Source organism: Capra hircus, chromosome 23, assembly GCF_001704415.2.
Source record: "Capra hircus breed San Clemente chromosome 23, ASM170441v1, whole genome shotgun sequence".
Lineage (NCBI taxonomy): Eukaryota > Metazoa > Chordata > Mammalia > Artiodactyla > Bovidae > Capra > Capra hircus.
Genome location: NC_030830.1, coordinates 19,763,306 through 19,783,183, shown reverse-complemented (window position 1 = coordinate 19,783,183; position 19,878 = coordinate 19,763,306). Strand labels below are relative to the sequence as shown.

The window sequence follows — 19,878 nt, the reverse complement described above, 5'->3', positions numbered from 1 at the left end:
GTCCTTTTAGGACTTTCCTGTAGCTCAAACAAAAAGGGCTCAGAAGTTAAAGCATCTGCCCGCAATGCAGGAGATCCCTGGATCAGGAAGATCCTCTGGAGAAGGAAATGGCAACCCACTCCAGTATTCTTGCCTGGAGGATCCCATAAACAGAGAATGCTGGCTGGCCACAGTCCACAGGGTTGCAAACGGTCGGACAAGACTGAGCGACTAACATACACACACAAATAAGAGGGAGGGAACACAGCCCCACCCATCAACAGAAAATGGGATTAAAGATTTACTGAGCATGGCCCCGCCCATCAGACCCAGTTTCCTCCTCAGTCCCTCTCTCCCATAAGAAAGCTTCCATAAGCCTCTTATTCTCCATCAGAGGGCAGACAGGCTGAAAAACATCATCACAGAAAACTAACCTATCTGATCACATGGATCACAGTTCAGTTCAGTTCAGTTCAGTCGCTCAGTCGTGTCCAACTCTTTGCGACCCCATGAATCGCAGCACGCCAGGCCTTCCTGTCCATCACTGACTCCCGGAGTTCACTCAGACTCACGTCCATCGAGTCCGTGAGGCCATCCAGCCATCTCATCCTCTGTCATCCCCTTCTCCTCCCGCCCCCAATCCCTCCCAGCATCAGGGTCTTTTCCAATGAGTCAACTCTTTGCATGAGGTGGCCAAAGTATTGGAGTTTCAGCTTTAGCATCAGTCCTTCCAATGAACACCCAGGACTAATCTCCTTTAGAATGGACTGGTTGGATCTCCTTGCAGTCCAAGGGACTCTCAAGAGTCTTCTCCAACACCACACTTCAAAAGCATCAATTCTTCAGCACTCAGCTTTCTTCACAGTCCAACCCTCACATCCATACATGACCACTGGAAAAACCATAGCTTTGGCTAGATGGACCTTTATTGGCAAAGTAATGTCTCTGCTTTTGAATATGCTATCTAAGATGGTCATAACTTTTCTTCCAAGGAGTAAGCATCTTTTAATTTCATGGCTGCAGTCACCATCTGCAGTGATTTTGGAGCCCAAAAAAATAAAGTCTGACACTGTTTCCACTGTTTCCCCATCTATTTCCCATGAAGTCATGGGGCCAGATGCCATGATCTTCGTTTTCTGAATGTTGAGCTTTAAGCCAACTTTTTCACTCTCCACTTGCACTTTCATCAAGAGGCTTTTGAGTTCCTCTTCACTTTCTGCCATAAGGGTGGTATCATCTGCATATCTGAGGTGATTGATATTTCTCCTGGCAATCTTGATTTCAGCTTGTGCTTCTTCCAGCCCAGCGTTTCTCATGATGTACTCTGCATAGAAGTTAAATAAGCAGGGTGACAATATACAGCCTTGGGAACCAGGCTGTTGTTCCATGTCCAGTTCTAACTGTTGCTTCCTGACCTACATATAGGTTTCCGAAGAGGCAGGTCGGGTGGTCGGGTATTCCCATCTCTCAGAATTTTCCACAGTTTATTGTGATCCACACAGTCAAAAGCTTTGGCATAGTCAATAAAGAAGAAATAGATGTTTTTCTGGAACTCTCTTGCTTTTTCCATGATCCAGTGGATGTTGGCAATTTGATCTCTGGTTCCTCTGCCTTTTCTAAAACCAGCTTGAACATCTGAAAGTTCATGGTTCATGTATTGCTGAAGCCTGGATTGAAGAATTTTGAGCATTACTTTACTAGCATGTGAGATAAGTGCCATTGTGCAGTAGTTTGAGCATTCTTTGGCATTGCTTTTCTTTGGGATTGGAATGAAAAGAGCTTTTCCAGTCCTGTGGCCACTGCTGAGTTTTCCAAATTTGCTGGCATATTGAGTGCAGCACTTTCACAGATCATCTTTCAGGATTTGAAATACTCCACTGGAATTCCATCACCTCCACTAGCTTTGTTTGTAGCGATGCTTTCTAAGGCACACTTGACCTCACATTCCAGGATGTCTGTCTCTAAGTGAGTGATCACACCATTGTGATTATCTTGATTGTGCAGATCTTTTTCATACAGTTCTTCTGTATATTCTTACCACCTCTTAGTATCTTCTGCTTCTGTTAAGTCCAGACCATTTCTGTCCTTTATCGAGCCCATCTTTGCATGAAATGTTCCCTTGGTATCTCTAATTTTCTTGAAGAGATCTCTAGTCTTTCCCATTCTGTTTATTTCCTCTATTTCTTTGCACTGATCACTGAGGAAGGCTTTCTTTGTCTAACTCAATGAAACTATGAGCCATGCCCTGTAGGGCAACCCAAGACAGATGGGTAATGGTGGAGAGTTCTGACAAAAATGTAGTCCACTGGAGAAGAGAATGGGAAATCACTTCAGTATTCTTGCCTTGAGAAGCCCATGAACAGTATGAACAGTAAAAGTCACTAGGAGTAGATATTTAATATTTGGCATAATAACGTTAGTGATCCAGGGAATTTTTATAAAATGGCACTTACTTAAAATTTGGAAAACCAGTGGATTTTTATGGCACTCTCATGATTATGTGTGCATGTATTCAAAACAGAGCAACAGTTAAAATGCTGAAATCATTGATAATAGTGAGGGCTTTTGAAGTGGCGAAGCCTGAGCCAGAGGCTAAGTTCTGCAGTCAAAGAGAAGGGAACGACAATGGCAGAGTGGTGACAGGATCAGGGGAAAATACAGGGCCAGAGAAAGTTTTATTAGGAAAGTTTGCATATCAGAGTGAGGATGCTCCAAACAGGATCTGTAAGCAGTAACTATGCCTCTGCTGGAAGGAAAAGTCTTTAATACAATTCAACTATCCTGGTTTCAAGAATGCGATCTTAGAACATGTTTGGCTGAATCACCAGATACAAGGGATGGGCAGACAGAGTGGGTCTCAAGTCTATTTGAGAAAGTAGAAGGAGTATCTTTCCTGGTGAAGGTGACTTCACAATGGCATGGAATAGCTTGATAGGGTGCTTCTTGCATGAAAATATTTACCTTGGGTGGAATGTGCCCCCCAAGTTAATTCAGAGAACAATTGGCAATTTTGTGTGTCTGGTCAATGTCCAAATTTTTGAGGCAGGAGAGATGCAAGGTTCCCAGACTCCTGAAATAAAACTTTTACAGTGGCCAATCACTTTATGTGACAGTGTGGTTTCTTGGAAGTAGCCAATTGTTTGCAAAAAAAAAAAAAACATTAATTTTAACACAGATCAAACCACTCACCTCTTTTGTGACCAAGAATAACCTTTCTCTTTCTCTCAAACCCCTTGCTTTGCACTCGAGTCTCCCTCTACAACACTCTTCCCCCTCCCCCCCAATTTAAGTGAGACACAAAAGCTATTTTACTTCATAAACTGGATTGTATGATCAAATTCATGTTGATTCATCAAAATCATTAATAGGACCACAAAGTTAAACTACTTGTAGGAAAATGTAGAATTGTCCCATAAGTACGTAGCAACTGTTCTAATCTCTGAACACTAGTTCCTAAATCTGCGTTTTTTGATGTTTCTGTAAGTGCTTAAGACTGCAGCTGTGTATCTCCATTAGCAACATTTTCAAAAGGTAATGCTCTCCCAAGCATACCCAGGAAGTAGACAGGGCACAAAGAAGGAGAAAGAAGTTTTTCTGTACTCTTTTTCCATCTTTCCTTTTAACAGGACAGGTCCTGTCCTTTTAAACAGGACAAGACCATTTAGCAAGTCTGCATAGTGAGTGAGCATCTCCTGCCTTCTCATCTCAAACCTGACACTGGTGAACATCTATTCTGAATCTCTTAGATTCAGAGGGCAAGGACACAAGAGAGTGGTTTGCCTCTTTGGCTGGGGCATTCGCTTCTATACCTGTCATCATGGCCAGCCGTATATATCTGTGATCAGTGCATTTCAGAGGGCCTTGTGTCCAGGAAATTACACAGCCAGTCTGTCCTTCATCTCACCACTGGAGAATCCTGTGTTCTTCATGCCAGAGGAGGAATTGTGTTCCTCAAAGTACTAGGGCAAGTTCACTTCAGATTTTCCAGCCTCTTAATTTTAAACTTTCTCCAAATCCAGGGGAAACTCCATTGAACTGATTCCTGAAGCTAGTTTGATGAAAGATGAGGTGGGGGCAAGTCTAAGTGATTTTCCTGCTCTCTGAATTCTAATTTTCCCCAGTAATTAATTTTTGTGTAGTAAAGACCTTAGTTAATGTAGGAGTGATTTCTCAGTGACTTACAGTGGATGGCTTTAAAAGGTGGACAAATCTGAAACAGAAAAACAGACATCAAATATTAACATATATATGGAATCTAGAAAAATGGTACTGATGAACCTATTTGCAGGGAAGGAATGGAGACGCAGATGTAGAGAGTGGACTTGTGAACACAGCGGGGCAAGAAGAGGATGGGAAGAGCTGAGAAAAGTAGCATTGACATATACATACTATGCTGTGTAAAATGGATAGCTAGTGAGGCATTGCTATAATGACCCCAAGGCCATTTTGCTTAACACCAGAGAAATGCCACACAAGAAATTCCAGCTGGAGGTGCCGGGGATTGAACCCGGGGCCTCGTGCATGCTAAGCACGCGCTCTACCACTGAGCTACACCCCCAACAGTTGCAACTCCTTTGTGGAAAATAATTGAATGGTAATAGCTATCTGCATTATTTTTCAAGAACTGTAGCCCAGTACAATCTAGCTCTGTTCTGGAGAATCTTGTCCATGTGTTTGCCCTCCTCACATGGAGCTCTTGGCTCTATGAGAGTATGAAGAGCTAGAAACCAGAGTAACATCTACTGACTTGCAGTGGTTCATTTGTTCTACTCTAGGGATATAGTTGAATTAAGTAAGGTTCCTTACAACATTAAAGAAGACACTAAGTATTGTTTTGAAGATTATAAATTTACTTCCCTGGTGGCTCAGATGGTTAGGAATCTGCCTGCAATGGGGGGAAACCTGGGTTTGATCTCTGGTTTGATCCCTGGGTTGGGAAGATTCTCTGGGGAAGGTAACAATGTCCCCAGTAGAATTGCCTGGAGAATTCCATGGACAGAGGAGCCTGGCAGGCTACAGTCCATGGAGTCGCAAAGAGTCAGACACAATTGAGCGACTTTCACTTTCAGTAACAAAGTACCTAGGGAAGAAATCTGTAAACTGGAAAATGTCAGTAAGATTTGTTTTACAAATCATGGATAAATCAGAAATTTGAACAGCTTATTCTGGACAAGATGGTTGACTGGAATTACTGGGCATGAGTGAGGAGTTGGCCAGCATAAATGGATCCCCAAACCTAAGGGGTGGGTATTTCCACTTTTTTCTTGTTTTATGCCATTTAATTAATTGCTTTCAAACTTTTCTCAAATCTAGGAACAAGTTTGCTTGAACTGAATCAAGAAGCCTTTTCCCAGTGAGTGCTAGATAATGAGCATCATTTGCTTACCACCAGGTGTAGGAAGGTTTGAGTTTTGAGACATTGAAACTTGGTGGGTTTCCCAAGGGCAAGTTGAAATCCTGCTCACAGAACTCTAAGTTGAGTTCTGACCATGGTCAATATGACATGTTTGGTTTTTTGTTTTTTTTTTTTTCAAGCTCTCAAAATTTAAAAAAAAAAAAGGTGCCTTTAAAATATAGCTGGGGACAAGAAGTGGATAATATAGTAATAGCAATAGGTTACATTACATAATTATATCACCTCCTTGATAAACAGACTCCCCAAGAGGTGAAGTAACTCACTGCCGACAGTTCACAGCCAACGAGTAGCAGGGCAAGTTTCAAAGCCAGGCAGATTCCCTGTAGAGCGCCTGCTCCACGGCTTTTCTTCTGAGATGGGAATCCTGAAGTCAAAAGGCCACTTGAGATTAGTTTGGATTTATTCCTCTTTGAAAATGTCATTATCACTTATAGGGAGGTTTCTAATTTTCTAGGGAAATGGGGAAGCAAGAAAGTAATGAACTCACAATACTCACCACGAAATAAAATACCTCAAGTCCAGCAATATGGTCTGCAAACCCTGCTGTGACATTTTGTAAGGGACGTGTCAGCTCTGGTTTCGAGATGCCTAAAGGAATGGAAGACAGAAGAGAGAGGAAAACAAAGCATTCCTGAGAGCTGCGTATTTATTATAGCATCTCTTTCAGACAGGATTTTCCCTGCCATAAATAGAATGCAAAGAAGCTTTGCACTAGGCTAATATCTATCAAATGAATTAGTTAAATGTATGTCCAGTAGCTAGATCTATAGATTACAATAGCTCACTAGGTAAGCTTCCAGAATTTTTTAACTGGGGAAAAAAGTTCAAATCCCTAGGGGCTGAGGTCCTTCTGTTTGAATTTATTCTCCAGTTATTTCTAACTGGCAAAAGCCTACTGAAACCTTGCCTGCTCTTAAAGTTGTGAGTATTTACAGTCAGATCCCTCCTTAGTGGTTGGTAAACTATTGCCAGGGAGCCAAGAACGGTTTGGGAACATTAAAAAGTTGAATAAATAAAATGAAAACTAGTATTAGTTGACACATGCAGTTTATATGAAGTTCAAATGTCAGTGTCCATATATAAAGTTTTATTAGAACACAGGCACTTCATTTACACGTCTTCAATGGCTGCTTTCAAGCTACAACAGAGAGTGGCTGCAACAGAGACGATAAGTGGCACCCTTTTCTCTTGCCACTGCTGCTGTTCACAGTATATATCACAGTGATTCAGTGACTGTTGCCCAAGTTTTTCAGCGTCATTATTGCATAATATTTTATTATTTTTTAAAATCAGTAGTGCTTACTGCTCACAGGGTATTGATATGTTGGAGTACTATGTAAACTTAAAGAGGTCATAAGCTACCTTTGTTACCTTGGCAAAAAAAAAAAAAAAAGTTGAAAATCTAAAAGTGGGCTTCAGTTATGAGCTCCTCCATGACTGAAATGTGGCACATATTTAACATGCTAACGGAATACACTGTATTAACTAAAAAGTTTAGAATGCCGAAACCCAGGATTGAACCAGGGACCTTTAGATCTTCAGTCTAACGCTCTCCCAACTGAGCTATTTCGGCCACTTGAAATAGCAGTCTTTGATCTCTGTTTTTTAATAATTAGATTGTTTTCAGCTTCTTTTTCAGGTTTCAAATTCTTTAAGCCTGATGGTCTAGTTGTCCAATATACTTGCCCACCCAGAAAGAATTGGACTCTTTCTTCCATATGTGCTGCTTGGATCAAGTTCCCTCTGGTGCGGGATGGTAGGTGGAGCAGGGAGGCAGAAGAGAGGTAATAGCAACTCATTCCGCTTCTCCACATCCTGTCAGTTGACCCAGACCCAGTTCAGAAACTAAAAACATAAAGGCAGTATTTTGGGGGGAAGGGGGTGTTTCTTATTTTTCTCTTCCTCTTGATCCTCCTTCTTTGAAAGTCTCCAAAAATGCTGAGAAATGGAATCCAATAACTCTGTAAGTTTGGGAAAATATATATGTATGGTAAGTCCCCTATATGCAAACTTTCAAAGAGGCCAATATGCGTTCCATCAATGTCAGACATGAGTGCTATTGCAGCTTCCCCTCCACCTCCTATTGCTGATGATCCTTCCACTCTACCATATCCCACCTCTTCTCCCTCCTCCAGGCAATAACTCTTCTTGCCTGTTCACTTGATTCCAGCCCCCTGTATGCCAGCTGTTGTACTATACTACTATACTGTACTGTAAGATTTAAAATGTTTTAATTTTTTGTTTTTATGTGTTCTTTGTGTGAAAAATATTATAAACCTATAACAGTATGGTACTATATAGTGATTGTATTAGTTGAGTACCTAGGCTAACTTTGTTGGACTTACAAACAAATTGGACTTACCAACTGACTCTCAAAAAAGAACTCATTCATATACACAAACATTACCAGACTACATACTCATCACAATAATTCTCAACTGACAAGAAAGCAACTGTCACAAAAATTAGAACATTTAAAATGGCATATCTCACAGACTTTCTTCACAAAAAAATCAATAAAATTTTTTATTAAAAAAATTTTACACAATTTAAAAGGTTACTTTCCATTTAAAGTTATTTCAAAGTGAAAGCATTAGTCACTCAGTCGTGTCCAGCTCGTTGCGATCCCATAGACTGTAGCTCACCAGGCTCCTCTGTTCATGGAATTTTCCAGGCAAAAAATAATGAAGGAGATTACCACATTTTTCTCCAGGGGATCTTCTTGACCCAGCAATGGAAGCATGGTCTCCTACATTGTGGTCAAGTTCCTTACTTCCTGAGCCATGAGTTTTGTTCCCCTGGAACCTGTCTTACATTCAAATTTGTACCTACCACTCCCCAATCCTACTGCTGCCCTTCCCTCCCCCTGGAAACCACTAGTTTGTTCTCTGTATCTGTGAAGTAACATCAATAGTTGATTTTTAAAATAAGACAAATGATTTGACATGGTTTCCTTTGACTCCTGATAAGTCAACAGGTGTTACCAATATTATTTAGTTGTTTATTCAAGGAGTCAGTGCTAGTTTGAAGTGACAAGAAATAATCTGTGAGTAGTCTTCCTGGAAAAAACTTCAAGTGAGACTATTTTGTGAGAAGTTGAACAAACAATTCATTACAACATGGAGTGAAATCAGCTACAATATTTTAGAACTGGTTGCAGCTAATAAATAAAGGTTTATTTGAACAAGTTTTAAAACTTGTGGAAAATGTAGGTCACAATAAGTGTCCTACAAATAAGTAGACATTCCCTGCCTTTAAACAGACTTGCCTGACTCAGACGGTAAAAGCATCTGCCTACAATCTGGGAGACCTGGGTTCGATCCCTGGGTAGGGAAGATCACCTGGAGAAGGAAATGGCAACTCACTCCAGTACTCTTGCCTGGAAAGAAGACTGGTAGGCTACAGTCCATGGGGTCACAAAGAGTCGGACACGACTGAGTGACTTCACTTTCACTTTTCCTGTCTTTATTCAGATACTTGTAAACTTTTGAATGTCATAGGTCATCGAACAAAGAGGTATCAGTGGAATCAATCATTGCCATTTTTGAAAATTTATCAGTCATATAAAATGAAATCTTTGGCCTACCCTGCTAAATCACTTGGCAAATAATTCATAAGCCTTAGTTCAGGGCTAAGATTAAAGCCCTGGAGGTGCTGGGGTTGAACCCAGGGCATCGTGCATGCTAAACACTGTGCTCTATCACTGAGCTACATCCCCTGCAGAAGGTGTCTAGGATATTCCATATGACAAGCTACCACTATTCCTGGGTCAGGGAAGAGCCCTGGGAGAAGATTCTTTGGAGAAGGGAGTGGCTACCCACTCCAGTACTCTTGCCTGGAAAATCTCATGGGTGGAGGAGCCTGGTAGGCTGCAGTCCATGGGGTCACTATCAGTTGGACACAACTGAGCGACTTCACTTTCACTTTCCACTTTCATGCATTGGAGAAGGAAATGGCAACCCACTCCAGTGTTCTTGCCTGGAGAATCCCAGAGACCAGGGAGCCTGGTGGACTGCCATCTATGGGGTCACACAGAGTCGGACATGACTGAAGCGACTTGGCAGCAGCAGCAGCTGTTTCTGAAACCCTCAAGAGAAGAGATTTTGCTTTCTGAATTGAAAAATGTCTGAATACAAAAGAGATCTTTCATAAGTAGGGGACCCTCCAAGGACTGCTGCTAGCTGACTTCCTGAGTGGCAGTTCCTATCCACCACCAAGCGTACATTAGGATGAAATATTCTGTTGAGTTTTCAACTTCTTTTCTGTCTGCAAAGCTCTTAGAAAAATATAAAAGATAGTGGAGGGGAATACCAAGGCCAGTGCCATGAAACCTACTCAGGAAATTTAGGTCCACGTGGGGAGATAAGAGTGAAGTGTAACTAATGTGGATATGAAATGAAGAGCCAAGTCAGTCATAACTAAATCACTACACCTAGCATCTTTGTCTGGAAACGCAGAAGCAGCATTCTATCCAGGACACTGCAAATCTAGATCTGAGACCCTTAAGGACAGAAGACAGGAAAGAAGATTAGAAAAGATGCTCCCGTCAATATTGTGCCTGTTTCAGACAGAATGTTTTTCCACAAGAAGGTGAACATGAAGGAAGCCAAAAAGAAAAGTTCTTTGTAAGACCTCCCCACACCTGGGTAGGTCCTCAAAATCTATATGTCCCTGAGGCACAAATAAGTTGATGTTTCCTGCCTTTATTCAACTGTGCATCATTGTCAACCCAAACACATACACTTTTTTTGTGTTTTTGTTTAGTTTATTTTAAGGAAATCCTGTCATAAGTGGAAGAGGGCAGGAAATCATGTAATTTTAAAACTTCTGTAAACAACTGAAATTTAGCAAGGTTCAGCTGTTCCTAGACTAATGTCAGAGAACTGGAGAGATGAGAGGGAACGGAGAGGAGAGAAGGGATGGGGAGGCGATAGCATCCTGGAGGGAGAGTGGGGAGCGGGAAAACAGCTGCGGGGAAAGAAGAATCAGCCAAGCCAGAGCACGAAAACGAGGACACAAGAAGAAAGTTTGGGAATGAGCATTATACACCACTGATACTCGGATAAGGGAGAATGTGGATGTATCCGAAGTCTTTGTCTCTTCTGCATGTCGACAGGTTCGTCGCAAGAGGAGTCTTCCTTATTCTAAGCGAAGTAGGTGAAAACCTATGTCCTACGAGAATCCGATTTGTTTTGTTCCAGTTATCATAGTTTGAAAGATACTAGTTGCTCTTTTCCTCGCTGAATAAACAGATTGAGCACTTTGGAGGGCCCTTGTGTAGCTGAATTTTTGTTTGCGGTGCAGTACTGCCGGAAATTCCCTGGCGTTTTGGCAACCCACTCCAGTGTTCTTGCCTGGGGAATCCCATGGACAGAGGAGCCTGGCGAGATACAGTTTATGGGGTCGCAAAAGAGTCGGACACGACTGAGCGACTGAGTATGCACGCACGCACTGCAGGAATTGATAGCTTTATAAAGAGCAACTGGAAAGCCACGTCTGGATTCCCGTGTGACTCCAGTGAGAGCAATGTTGAGCGCAGAAGCAGGGTCCACCGGTGGCTTTGGGCTTATGTATCTGAGGCAGCAACAGATTTTTAGCACACTAGCTTTGGAATGTGAGGGACAAATGAAAAAGAAATGTAAGCCGGACAGCAAACTAACAATTTTAAATACAAGTCCAAGAATACCAGTGTCAGCACCTTGGATAGCGCCTCAAACTTTTGACCTGAGGGTCGGACGTTTAAGAGTCTGAGCGAAGGTTCTTTAGCTCTTCCATCCTTGTTTCTTGCTCTTAAACTCAGAAGTCTCCTGAAACTCAGCTTTCTTCTAGAGATCTTCGGGAGATTTTCAGTGTTCTCTACTACTTATATACTACACTTCTCCCAGTGGGAGTTCTGAAGAGCCACAGTTTGAGCAGAGAAAGTCTATTCAAACGATTACAGTCTGTCCTCCTCTAGATTTTTGTTTTAAGCACAAATGATATTTCCATCAAAGACACATGAGGATCAGAAATATCTGGCTTCACTTTGGCCATTTCCGAAGTCCTCATGCAATATTGTTACCTAAGAATAGTAGAGGTGGGGGCAGGCATCCTATACACTGTGTGTACCCCAAAACACAGCTGTGATTGCTCAAAATGGCTAGAGAGAAGATGGCTAAGAAAAACATGGACAAATGGTTTGAGTACACCCTCACGAATTATATCATTGTGTTCCAAAGTTGCAAAGAAAACTGCCACACAAGAACAAGGCAGGAAACTTTGATTGACTCATTCAAAAGACCTAAGACAGCAAAGACAAAAATGACCACAACAACAAACAAGCCAGAAACTCTCCTAGATGGCTTACTGAGGTCTCCAGTAAAGTCTCCCAACTGGAGGTGCCAGGGATTGAACCCGGGGCCTCGTGCATGCTAAGCACGCGCTCTACCACTGAGCTACACCCCCTCGCATACCTATACTGCTGCTTTTTTATGCAAATTACTCATGTGTTCTCTAACATCAACAACTTCCTTAATATGGAAGCTAAATTATTTCATTTAACTTAATTTTTGCCACATGTTCATCCAACATCTCCCAGCCAGCATCTTTGATGAAATGTTTCATTTCTAGCACCTCCATTACTATCCTATTTCACTCTCCTAAACCGTGCTGCACAATGTTTCCCCACTTTCCCTTACTTTTTCTGCTCAATAGCAAAGTTAAATTCGTAACATTTCACTCCAAGGGCCTCGTCATCACCGTTGAAGTCTGTCTTCCCAAGGAACATTTGATTGAAGGAAAATAAAAAGGGAGATCTGGCTCACGCAGGATCTCTCGAACCTGAGGCAACAAGCACAACAGACTCACATTATCAGGCTTGAGGACCCAGTGACATTGGCAGCATCATTGAGGAGCACGAAGGGGAAAGAACAGAAAGAGAAGAAAAGCAAAAGTAAGATGTTCTCAGTCAATTATCTTTTAGAAGACATTATTCTTTCAACTGTTCGGGTTAATGAAAGAGTTGTGAACCAAGGAGAAGCAAACGAATCCAGTGACGATCCCTTCTCTATGCTTCTCTCCTCTTCTACCACCAACCATAATTATATTGTACAGTCACCAGAAATAGTAGGCAATAGATCAGCATTCTTTCTGATCAAGTAAACTGATCTTTTACTTTGGGTGGAGTGGGCTGCCTAGAGCTCTTGTAATTTAATTCACAAGACAATTAGTGATTTTGCCTCACTCACCAAATCTTCAGTAACGTCTAATATGAATGAAACGCCTTGACAACATCGGGGGTGTAGCTCAGTGGTAGAGCGCGTGCTTAGCATGCACGAGGCCCCGGGTTCAATCCCTGGCACCTCCAGTTAAACTGAGGACCACTACTAATGGCAAAAGTACTGGACGGTAGTAGTTGGTTTGTGAATCTTCAACTGTTGTGGTCTACGCTAAATAGCATCACTCATCCCTCCAGTTTTGAACGAGGGTCATGTATTTGTCATCAGGAATTAACCCCCTCAGTAATTTATACATTAGCTGACCCCACATTGGGGAAGTTAAGGATTTTATGCCATCAAGCGTTCCTTGACATAACTCAATACACCTCCTCAACACACTGATTCTTATCTCTTTAAATAAAATCATGCCTTTTATTAATAAATTCCAATCACAAAGAAACACCAGAAAAATCATGTAAAGACTTTGGAGTTCAAATGAAAATTATCAGTGGAATAGAGAGGGAGCAAAATGTTCTTGTGTCCGGAGGCTGGCCATAACAGTGAAAAGACCCACTCTCACTTCCTCCCTCTGATTCATGTATCCATGGATCCTGATGAGAGAGATACATTGCCATTAGTCACTGATGAAGAATATTTACCATATCCTGGATATCATTACATGCCCTCCCTCACCAAAAGTATTGTTTCTTAGCTCATACCATAACTAAGTATTCAAAAGGTCATTCCACCATCCAATCAGGTTAGTTGCTTCGGGGTTAGCTGCCTCCTGGTGAGGCCAGTGAATTCCAGAATATTAGCCCATTGCTGATTTTTTTTTCTTTCTATAAACTGGTTTCTTGTCTCAGAAACAATGCTGTAGGTGCTGTTGAATAAGACATTCAGTAAATTCGTGGCTGGTGGTTTTGGCAGAAGCATTGTGGGACATGCTGCTGCTGCTGCTGCTAAGTCACTTCAGTCGTGTCCGACTCTGTGCAACCCCATAGACGGCAGCCCACCAGGCTCCCCCGTCCCTGGGATTCTCCAGGCAAGAACACTGGAGTGGGGTGCCATTTCCTTCTCCAGTGCATGAAAGTGAAAAGTAAAAGGGAAGTCGCTCGGTCGTGTTCAACTCTTCGAGACCCCATGGACTGCAGCCTACCAGGCTCCTCCGTCCATGGGATTTTCCAGGCAAGAGTGCTGGAGTGGGGTGCCATTGGGACATGAAGGGAAATGTATGTACAGAATAAGTGTCTATTCCAATGAGATTAGATATACATTGTGCTCCTAATACAGAAGTGGTCAAATGTAAGGAACCTGACACCAGAGTAGGTAGTTGTTCCCCAGTGGAATAATAGCCCCCAAGTGAGGGCTCAAAGCTTGTGATGTTGGTAGTTTAGTCACTTAGTAGTAGTTTAAACTACATTATTTTGGTGCACAGAAGTCTATGTTGCTTCATTCATTATTAGAGAAATGTAGGTCAAAACTACAATGAGACATCACCTCATACCAGTCAGAGTAGATATCATCAAAAAAATGTACAAACAATAAACACTGGAGAGGATGTGGGGAAAAGCGAAGCCCCTTGCACTGTTGGTGGAATGTAAATTGATACAGCCACTGTGGGAGAACAGTATGGAGATTCCTTAAAAAACTAAGAATAAAACTTCCATATGACCTAACGATCCCACTACTGGGCATATACTCTGAGGAAACCAAAATTGGAAAAGACACACATACACCAATGTTCACTGCAGTACTATTTATAATATCTGGGATATAAAAGAAACCTAGATGTCCATTGACAAATGAATGGCTAAAGAAGAATTAGTACATATAAAAAATGGAATATTACTCAGCCATAAAAAGGAACTCATTTGACCCAGTTCTAATGAGATGGATGAACCTACAGTCCATCATACAGAATGAAGTAAATCAGAAAGAGAAAAATAAATATCATATATTAATGCAGATACATGGAATATAGAAGGATGGTACTGAATCTATTTGCAAGGCATCAATGGAGACGCAAACATAGAGAACAGACTTATGGACACAGTTGGGAAAGGAGAAAATTAAGAGAGTAGCACTGAAATGTATACTTTACTGTATGTGAAATGGATAGTGGTGTTGCCCAAATGGTCTGAGAGCGAGCGATGAGAATGAAGACAGAACATGAAATCTGGTGCAACGGGTCAGGGGACCTGCAGCCTCTATTGGACTGAGGTGCAGAGTCCACTCTGAGTCCAGCTTGTATTCCTAATTGCAGACTACAAGACTTTTTTGATCTTATCTTTCCCAAGACACTATGCTGACATAGTCCAGATCTCCTTGTTTTCACCCCAGGCCATTCTCTTTTGGGCTAGTCTTGGGAACAATCAGCAAGTGCGTAGGCAGCATTCATGTCTAATTCCAATCTGGTATTCCAAGTCCATTCTTTCAGGATCCCAGTCATACTCCCTTCTGGGTCTGGCCTTGGAGTTTGTAACAAGGAGATTATTCTTAAGAAAAACATGAAAGATAATCATTAACACAGTCTTAATATATGCTGTTTTTCCAGGTGCTATTTTTGTGGAATTTCTCAAGGCTGTGAAAGGACATTATTAGAAATTCCCACTACATATTGGGAGCTTGCTGTAGGATGCAGGGAGCTCAAACTGATGCTTTGTGACAACCTAGAGGGGCGGGATGGGGTTGGGAGTGGGAGGGAGGTTCAAGAGGGAGAGGATGTGTGTATACCTGTGGCTGATTCATGTTGATATATGGCAGAACCTAACAATATTATAAAGCAACTATCTTCCAATTAAAAACTTAAAATTAAAATAAGTATTAATCTCCAAAGAAGGCATACAGATGGCTAACAAACACATGAAAAGATGCTCAACATCACTCATTATCAGAGAAATGCAAATCAAGACCACAATGAGGTACCACTTCACACCAGTCAGAATGGCTGCGATCCAAAAATCTGCAAGCAATAAATGCTGGAGAGGGTGTGGAGAAAAGGGAACCTTCTTACACTGTTGGTGGGAATGCAAACTAGTACAGCCACTATGGAGAACAGTGTGGACATTCCTTAAAAAATTGCAAATAGAACTGCCTTATGACCCAGCAATCCCACTGCTGGGCATACACACCGAGGAAACCAAAATAGAAAGAGACGCATGTACCCCAATGTTCATCACAGCACTGTTTATAATAGCCAGGACATGGAAACAACCTAGATGTCCATCAGCAGATGAATGGATAAGAAAGCTGTGGTACATATACACAGTGGAGTATTACTCAGCCATTAAAAAGAATACATTTGAATCAGTTCTAATAAGATGGATGAAACTGGAGCCGATTATACAGAGTGAAGTAAGCCAGAAAGAAAAACACTAATACAGTATGCTAACACATATATATGGAATTTAGAAAGACGGTAATGATGACCCTGTATGCGAGACAGCAAAAGAGACACAGATGTGTAGAGCGGACTTTTGGACTCAGAGGGAGAGGGAGAGGGTGGGATGATTTGGGAGAATGGCATTGAAACATGTATACTATCATGTAAGAAACGAATCACCAGTCTATGTTCGATGCAGGATACAGGATGCTTGGGGCTGGTGCACGGGGATGATCCAGGGAGATGATATGGGGTGGGAGGTGGGAGGGGGGTTCATGTTTGGGAACTCATGTACACCCGTGGTGGATTCATGTCAATGTATGGCAAAACCGATACAATATTGTAAAGTAAAATAAAGTAAAAATAAAAATTTTTAAAAATAATAAAATAAAATAAGTATTAATAAAAAATGAAAATACATATGTAGAACCAAAAAATAGTAGTCTGCGTTGCTGGGCCTACATATGAACTCTGTTCTTGTCATCATGGTTACGTCGTTCATAAGCTCATTGGGCAATACAGTGGTGGCCAAGGAGAAGCTTCCAGACATCAACAGAATGTGTCATTGTGTTCAACTGCCTCCAAGGAGGTTGCTTTCTGTAGAGCATTTACTTGAAAACAAACATCCTTAGGCTCTGCACATTTGGGGGATTCTGTCTACCCGCCTATTTACCAGACCTCTCTGTCACCACTTTTTCCGTTTTCTCTCAATAATTTTCTCTCCAAACCCCTAATCACCTGCCAAACTATTAGCCACCTCTCATTAACTAGTGTAGATATCTACCCTACATCTGTCCTTCCAAGCAAAATGAACAGTCACATACCCTGTTTAAAGTAATGCCTACTGAGAGGGCTTACTTTCACTACTGGCCTACAGGTTCTATGGAAGCCGCTCACACTTGTGTGGTCCCAGTATATGAGCAGAATCATCTATAAACCAGATCTGGTTTTTGTTTTCCTTTTTCTTCTTTAGTTATCAGGAGTTCCCTGTGAAGTTCTGGATGTGGGTTGAAGAATAGAGGATTGTACCAAGTGTAGGAGCCATGGGAATATGAGCTACTTTCTCATGCAAGTGACTCATAAGCCTTGCTTCGTATGTTCTGTTTCTACTTGAAAATGAAATGATGCTGTGCACTATTTATTACCTCACAATGCTAAATGATTTCCTTGCCTGAATCGCAAAGGAGCCAATCAAAAACTGATTTGGTCATAGTTTCCATTTTATTTTTGAAGAAAATTTTGTGAAGAAATTCTGTTGTGATGAAATTTGTCATTTCGAATTTTCTAACTTTATGACAGTTGCTTTCCTGTCAGTTGGGAATATTGGCTGGAGTGTTTAGTCTGATAATGTTTATGTATGTGGCAATCTTTTAGCAAATTCACAGCATCATTAGCTTTTACTTCTCATCATTTTTGGAGATTGTGAGAGATGAAAGAATGAAAGAGAGAGAGAGAGAAATAAGAGCTACCAATAACATTTTTCTTAGTTTCCTTTAGTTTCTGAGCTGTGTCTGGGTCAACTGACAGGATGCTGAGGAATAGAAAGTCTTTCCATCGAATCCCTCATTGTCACCTCTCTTCAGATTTTCCTACTTTTATGTGTTCATCCCATGCTGCCAGGAATTGGCTCCAGTTGGCATACATGGAAGGCAATCAATTTCAGGTCTTTCCAAACAGGCAAATACATTGGACAAATAGGCAGCCACAATAAAAGAATCTGAAACCGTCTAAAAACTGAAATTGAAAAAAAAGAAGTGTCAGAATAACTCTTCAGGTAGCCGAAATAGCTCAGTTGGGAGAGCGTTAGACTGAAGATCTAAAGGTCCCTGGTTCAATCCCGGGTTTCGGCATTCTAAACTTTTTAGTTGATCCCCAAGGGCGAGTTTACTTCGGGTGCGTAAAGGAATGTTGTAATGGACTGACGATCACAAAATAGCTCTAGATTTTTTCTGTGAGTAAATTCACAGTGAATTTATGAAATCTTACTCCAGCCAAAATTTTAGAACTTTAATTTTTAGATTTTAGAACTTTAATTCAACAAGTGTCTGAATAATCTATTGAGCCACTGACCTCTCAATTCAAACTGAAGTTTCCAAGTTCTGAAACGGACAACAAAGCCATTATTACCATCCTCGGAGGAAAAGTTAGGGATCCTTGACACTGGCCATCTTCTCATTCAGACCTTGTATTTCAGTCAACTCTCTGACCCAGTAGCCTTATTTTATCTATTAGTTTGTATTCCTATATTGTTTATTATTCATTTTAAAGCTCAGTGTTTCCAAGATTGCCTAGAAGGTACTGTGATCTTTTGAGCTTGCTATAATCGTTGAGCACTTTCTTACATTCTGACACATTGATATTCTAGGTGACAGCAAATTTTTACCGTGGCTTTGGTTCCTTCTAGTGGGGATCTATCTGTATGAAGAAATTAGGATATGAGGCTAGTTCTCCTAGTCGTTCCTTAAGTATCGTTGATTCTAGGTTCTTTTTTTTCTTCTAGTCACCTTTTGTAGGTTGACAAACGTGAATAGATACTAGAAATGATGCCTTTCTGCCTAACATGAAGTTGCCCTTCTCTTCCTGTAGATGAGAAAGAGAATGAAATAAAGGGGTTTCAGGAAATAATGGAACTGTATGTAAGCTATACAGCTTTGTGCTAATAATTTCAAGGTCTGGAAACACTAGGCAAATAGATATGCCATTAAGTTTTCTTCGCAAAAGCAGAGGTAAGGGGGTGTAGCTCAGTGGTAGAGCGCGTGCTTAGCATGCACGAGGCCCCGGGTTCAATCCCCGGCACCTCCAGCAAGAAGTGGCTGATTCTGTGGTAGACATCACCTTGTGATGGCCTGCAGCTAAGTTGCAGGTTTGATATCTGGGGGCTACCATCTTGTTTTGGCTGGAGAAAAAGTGAAATATATCTAGTTTAGAATTCAATAAATTAGGCTTAAGTATAAATAATACAATTTTAATAGCTTTGTAAACTAATGTTAAACTGTACAGTTAAAAAGCAACCAAATTAAAAATTTAAATATAACAAAATATAGGAAGAACAGCATACTTATAATTTCTCAGATCTTCATGCACTTTTAAGTTGAAGTTGACAAACTATCTCTAATATATGACATGCTGTAACATGGTCCTTCTGCACATGACTATGAATGAAACCAGAATGTCCCCCAAAGTATGCCTCTTAAACATAAAAATTATCTTGAGCTGAAGACAATTAAGGTGCAAAAAAGTTCTCTTTATCCTTCCATGTCTGACCAAAAGCAGGATATAAATCCTCCTTTTACTGGAGAAAAACTCTTACCAGCCCAGTCACTAGCTCAGTTCAATTCAGTCGCTCAGTCATGTCTGACTCTTTGCGACCCCATGGACTACAGCACACCAAGCCTCCCTGTCCATCTTCAACCCCTAGAGCTTGCTCAAACTCATGTCCATCGAGTCAGTGATAAGCACTAGAGGAATCTGCAAACAAACTTTAGTCTACTAGTTTTCTCCCCAGTATTTAATTCCCCACAGTTTACTGCCCTGAAAAGACAAAAACTGCTTTTTTCAATCCTGTCCTTTATCTATAAATTTACTGTTCTTTGTTGAATATACTTCATTAGCTGAGGTGTTAAACTTGCACTTTGAGTTACTGTTTGTTTATGTTTCTCCTCAGTGATGCCTGTTGCATACCTTAGTAAGCACTGCTTTTCTCTTGTCAACCTGCCTTTATGTTTAAGAGTACCAGCTGAAAACCTAAGGTGAGTAAACTTTTGTTTCTTGCATTCTGTCTCTTCCCATTCTATTCACCCAGCAAGTTGGACAGCACCCCATTAGATCTACACACTATTGAAATGATTCAACTCCTCTGATCATGCACTTGGGAGTGACAGCAGTTACAAGATCCTCTAAAA

General features: G+C 41.1%; 6 non-coding genes across 6 annotated transcripts; 3 read left to right on the top strand and 3 right to left on the bottom strand.

Moving 5' to 3' along the window:
* TRNAA-AGC lies at nt 4,466-4,537 on the bottom strand. The gene has a single exon. It is a non-coding gene; the product is annotated as a tRNA-Ala (tRNA).
* TRNAF-GAA lies at nt 6,896-6,968 on the bottom strand. Its single transcript has one exon. It is a non-coding gene; the product is annotated as a tRNA-Phe (tRNA).
* TRNAA-AGC lies at nt 11,768-11,839 on the bottom strand. The gene has a single exon. It is a non-coding gene; the product is annotated as a tRNA-Ala (tRNA).
* TRNAA-AGC lies at nt 12,669-12,740 on the top strand. The gene has a single exon. It is a non-coding gene; the product is annotated as a tRNA-Ala (tRNA).
* On the top strand, nt 17,754-17,826 carry TRNAF-GAA. The gene has a single exon. It is a non-coding gene; the product is annotated as a tRNA-Phe (tRNA).
* On the top strand, nt 18,707-18,778 carry TRNAA-AGC. The gene has a single exon. It is a non-coding gene; the product is annotated as a tRNA-Ala (tRNA).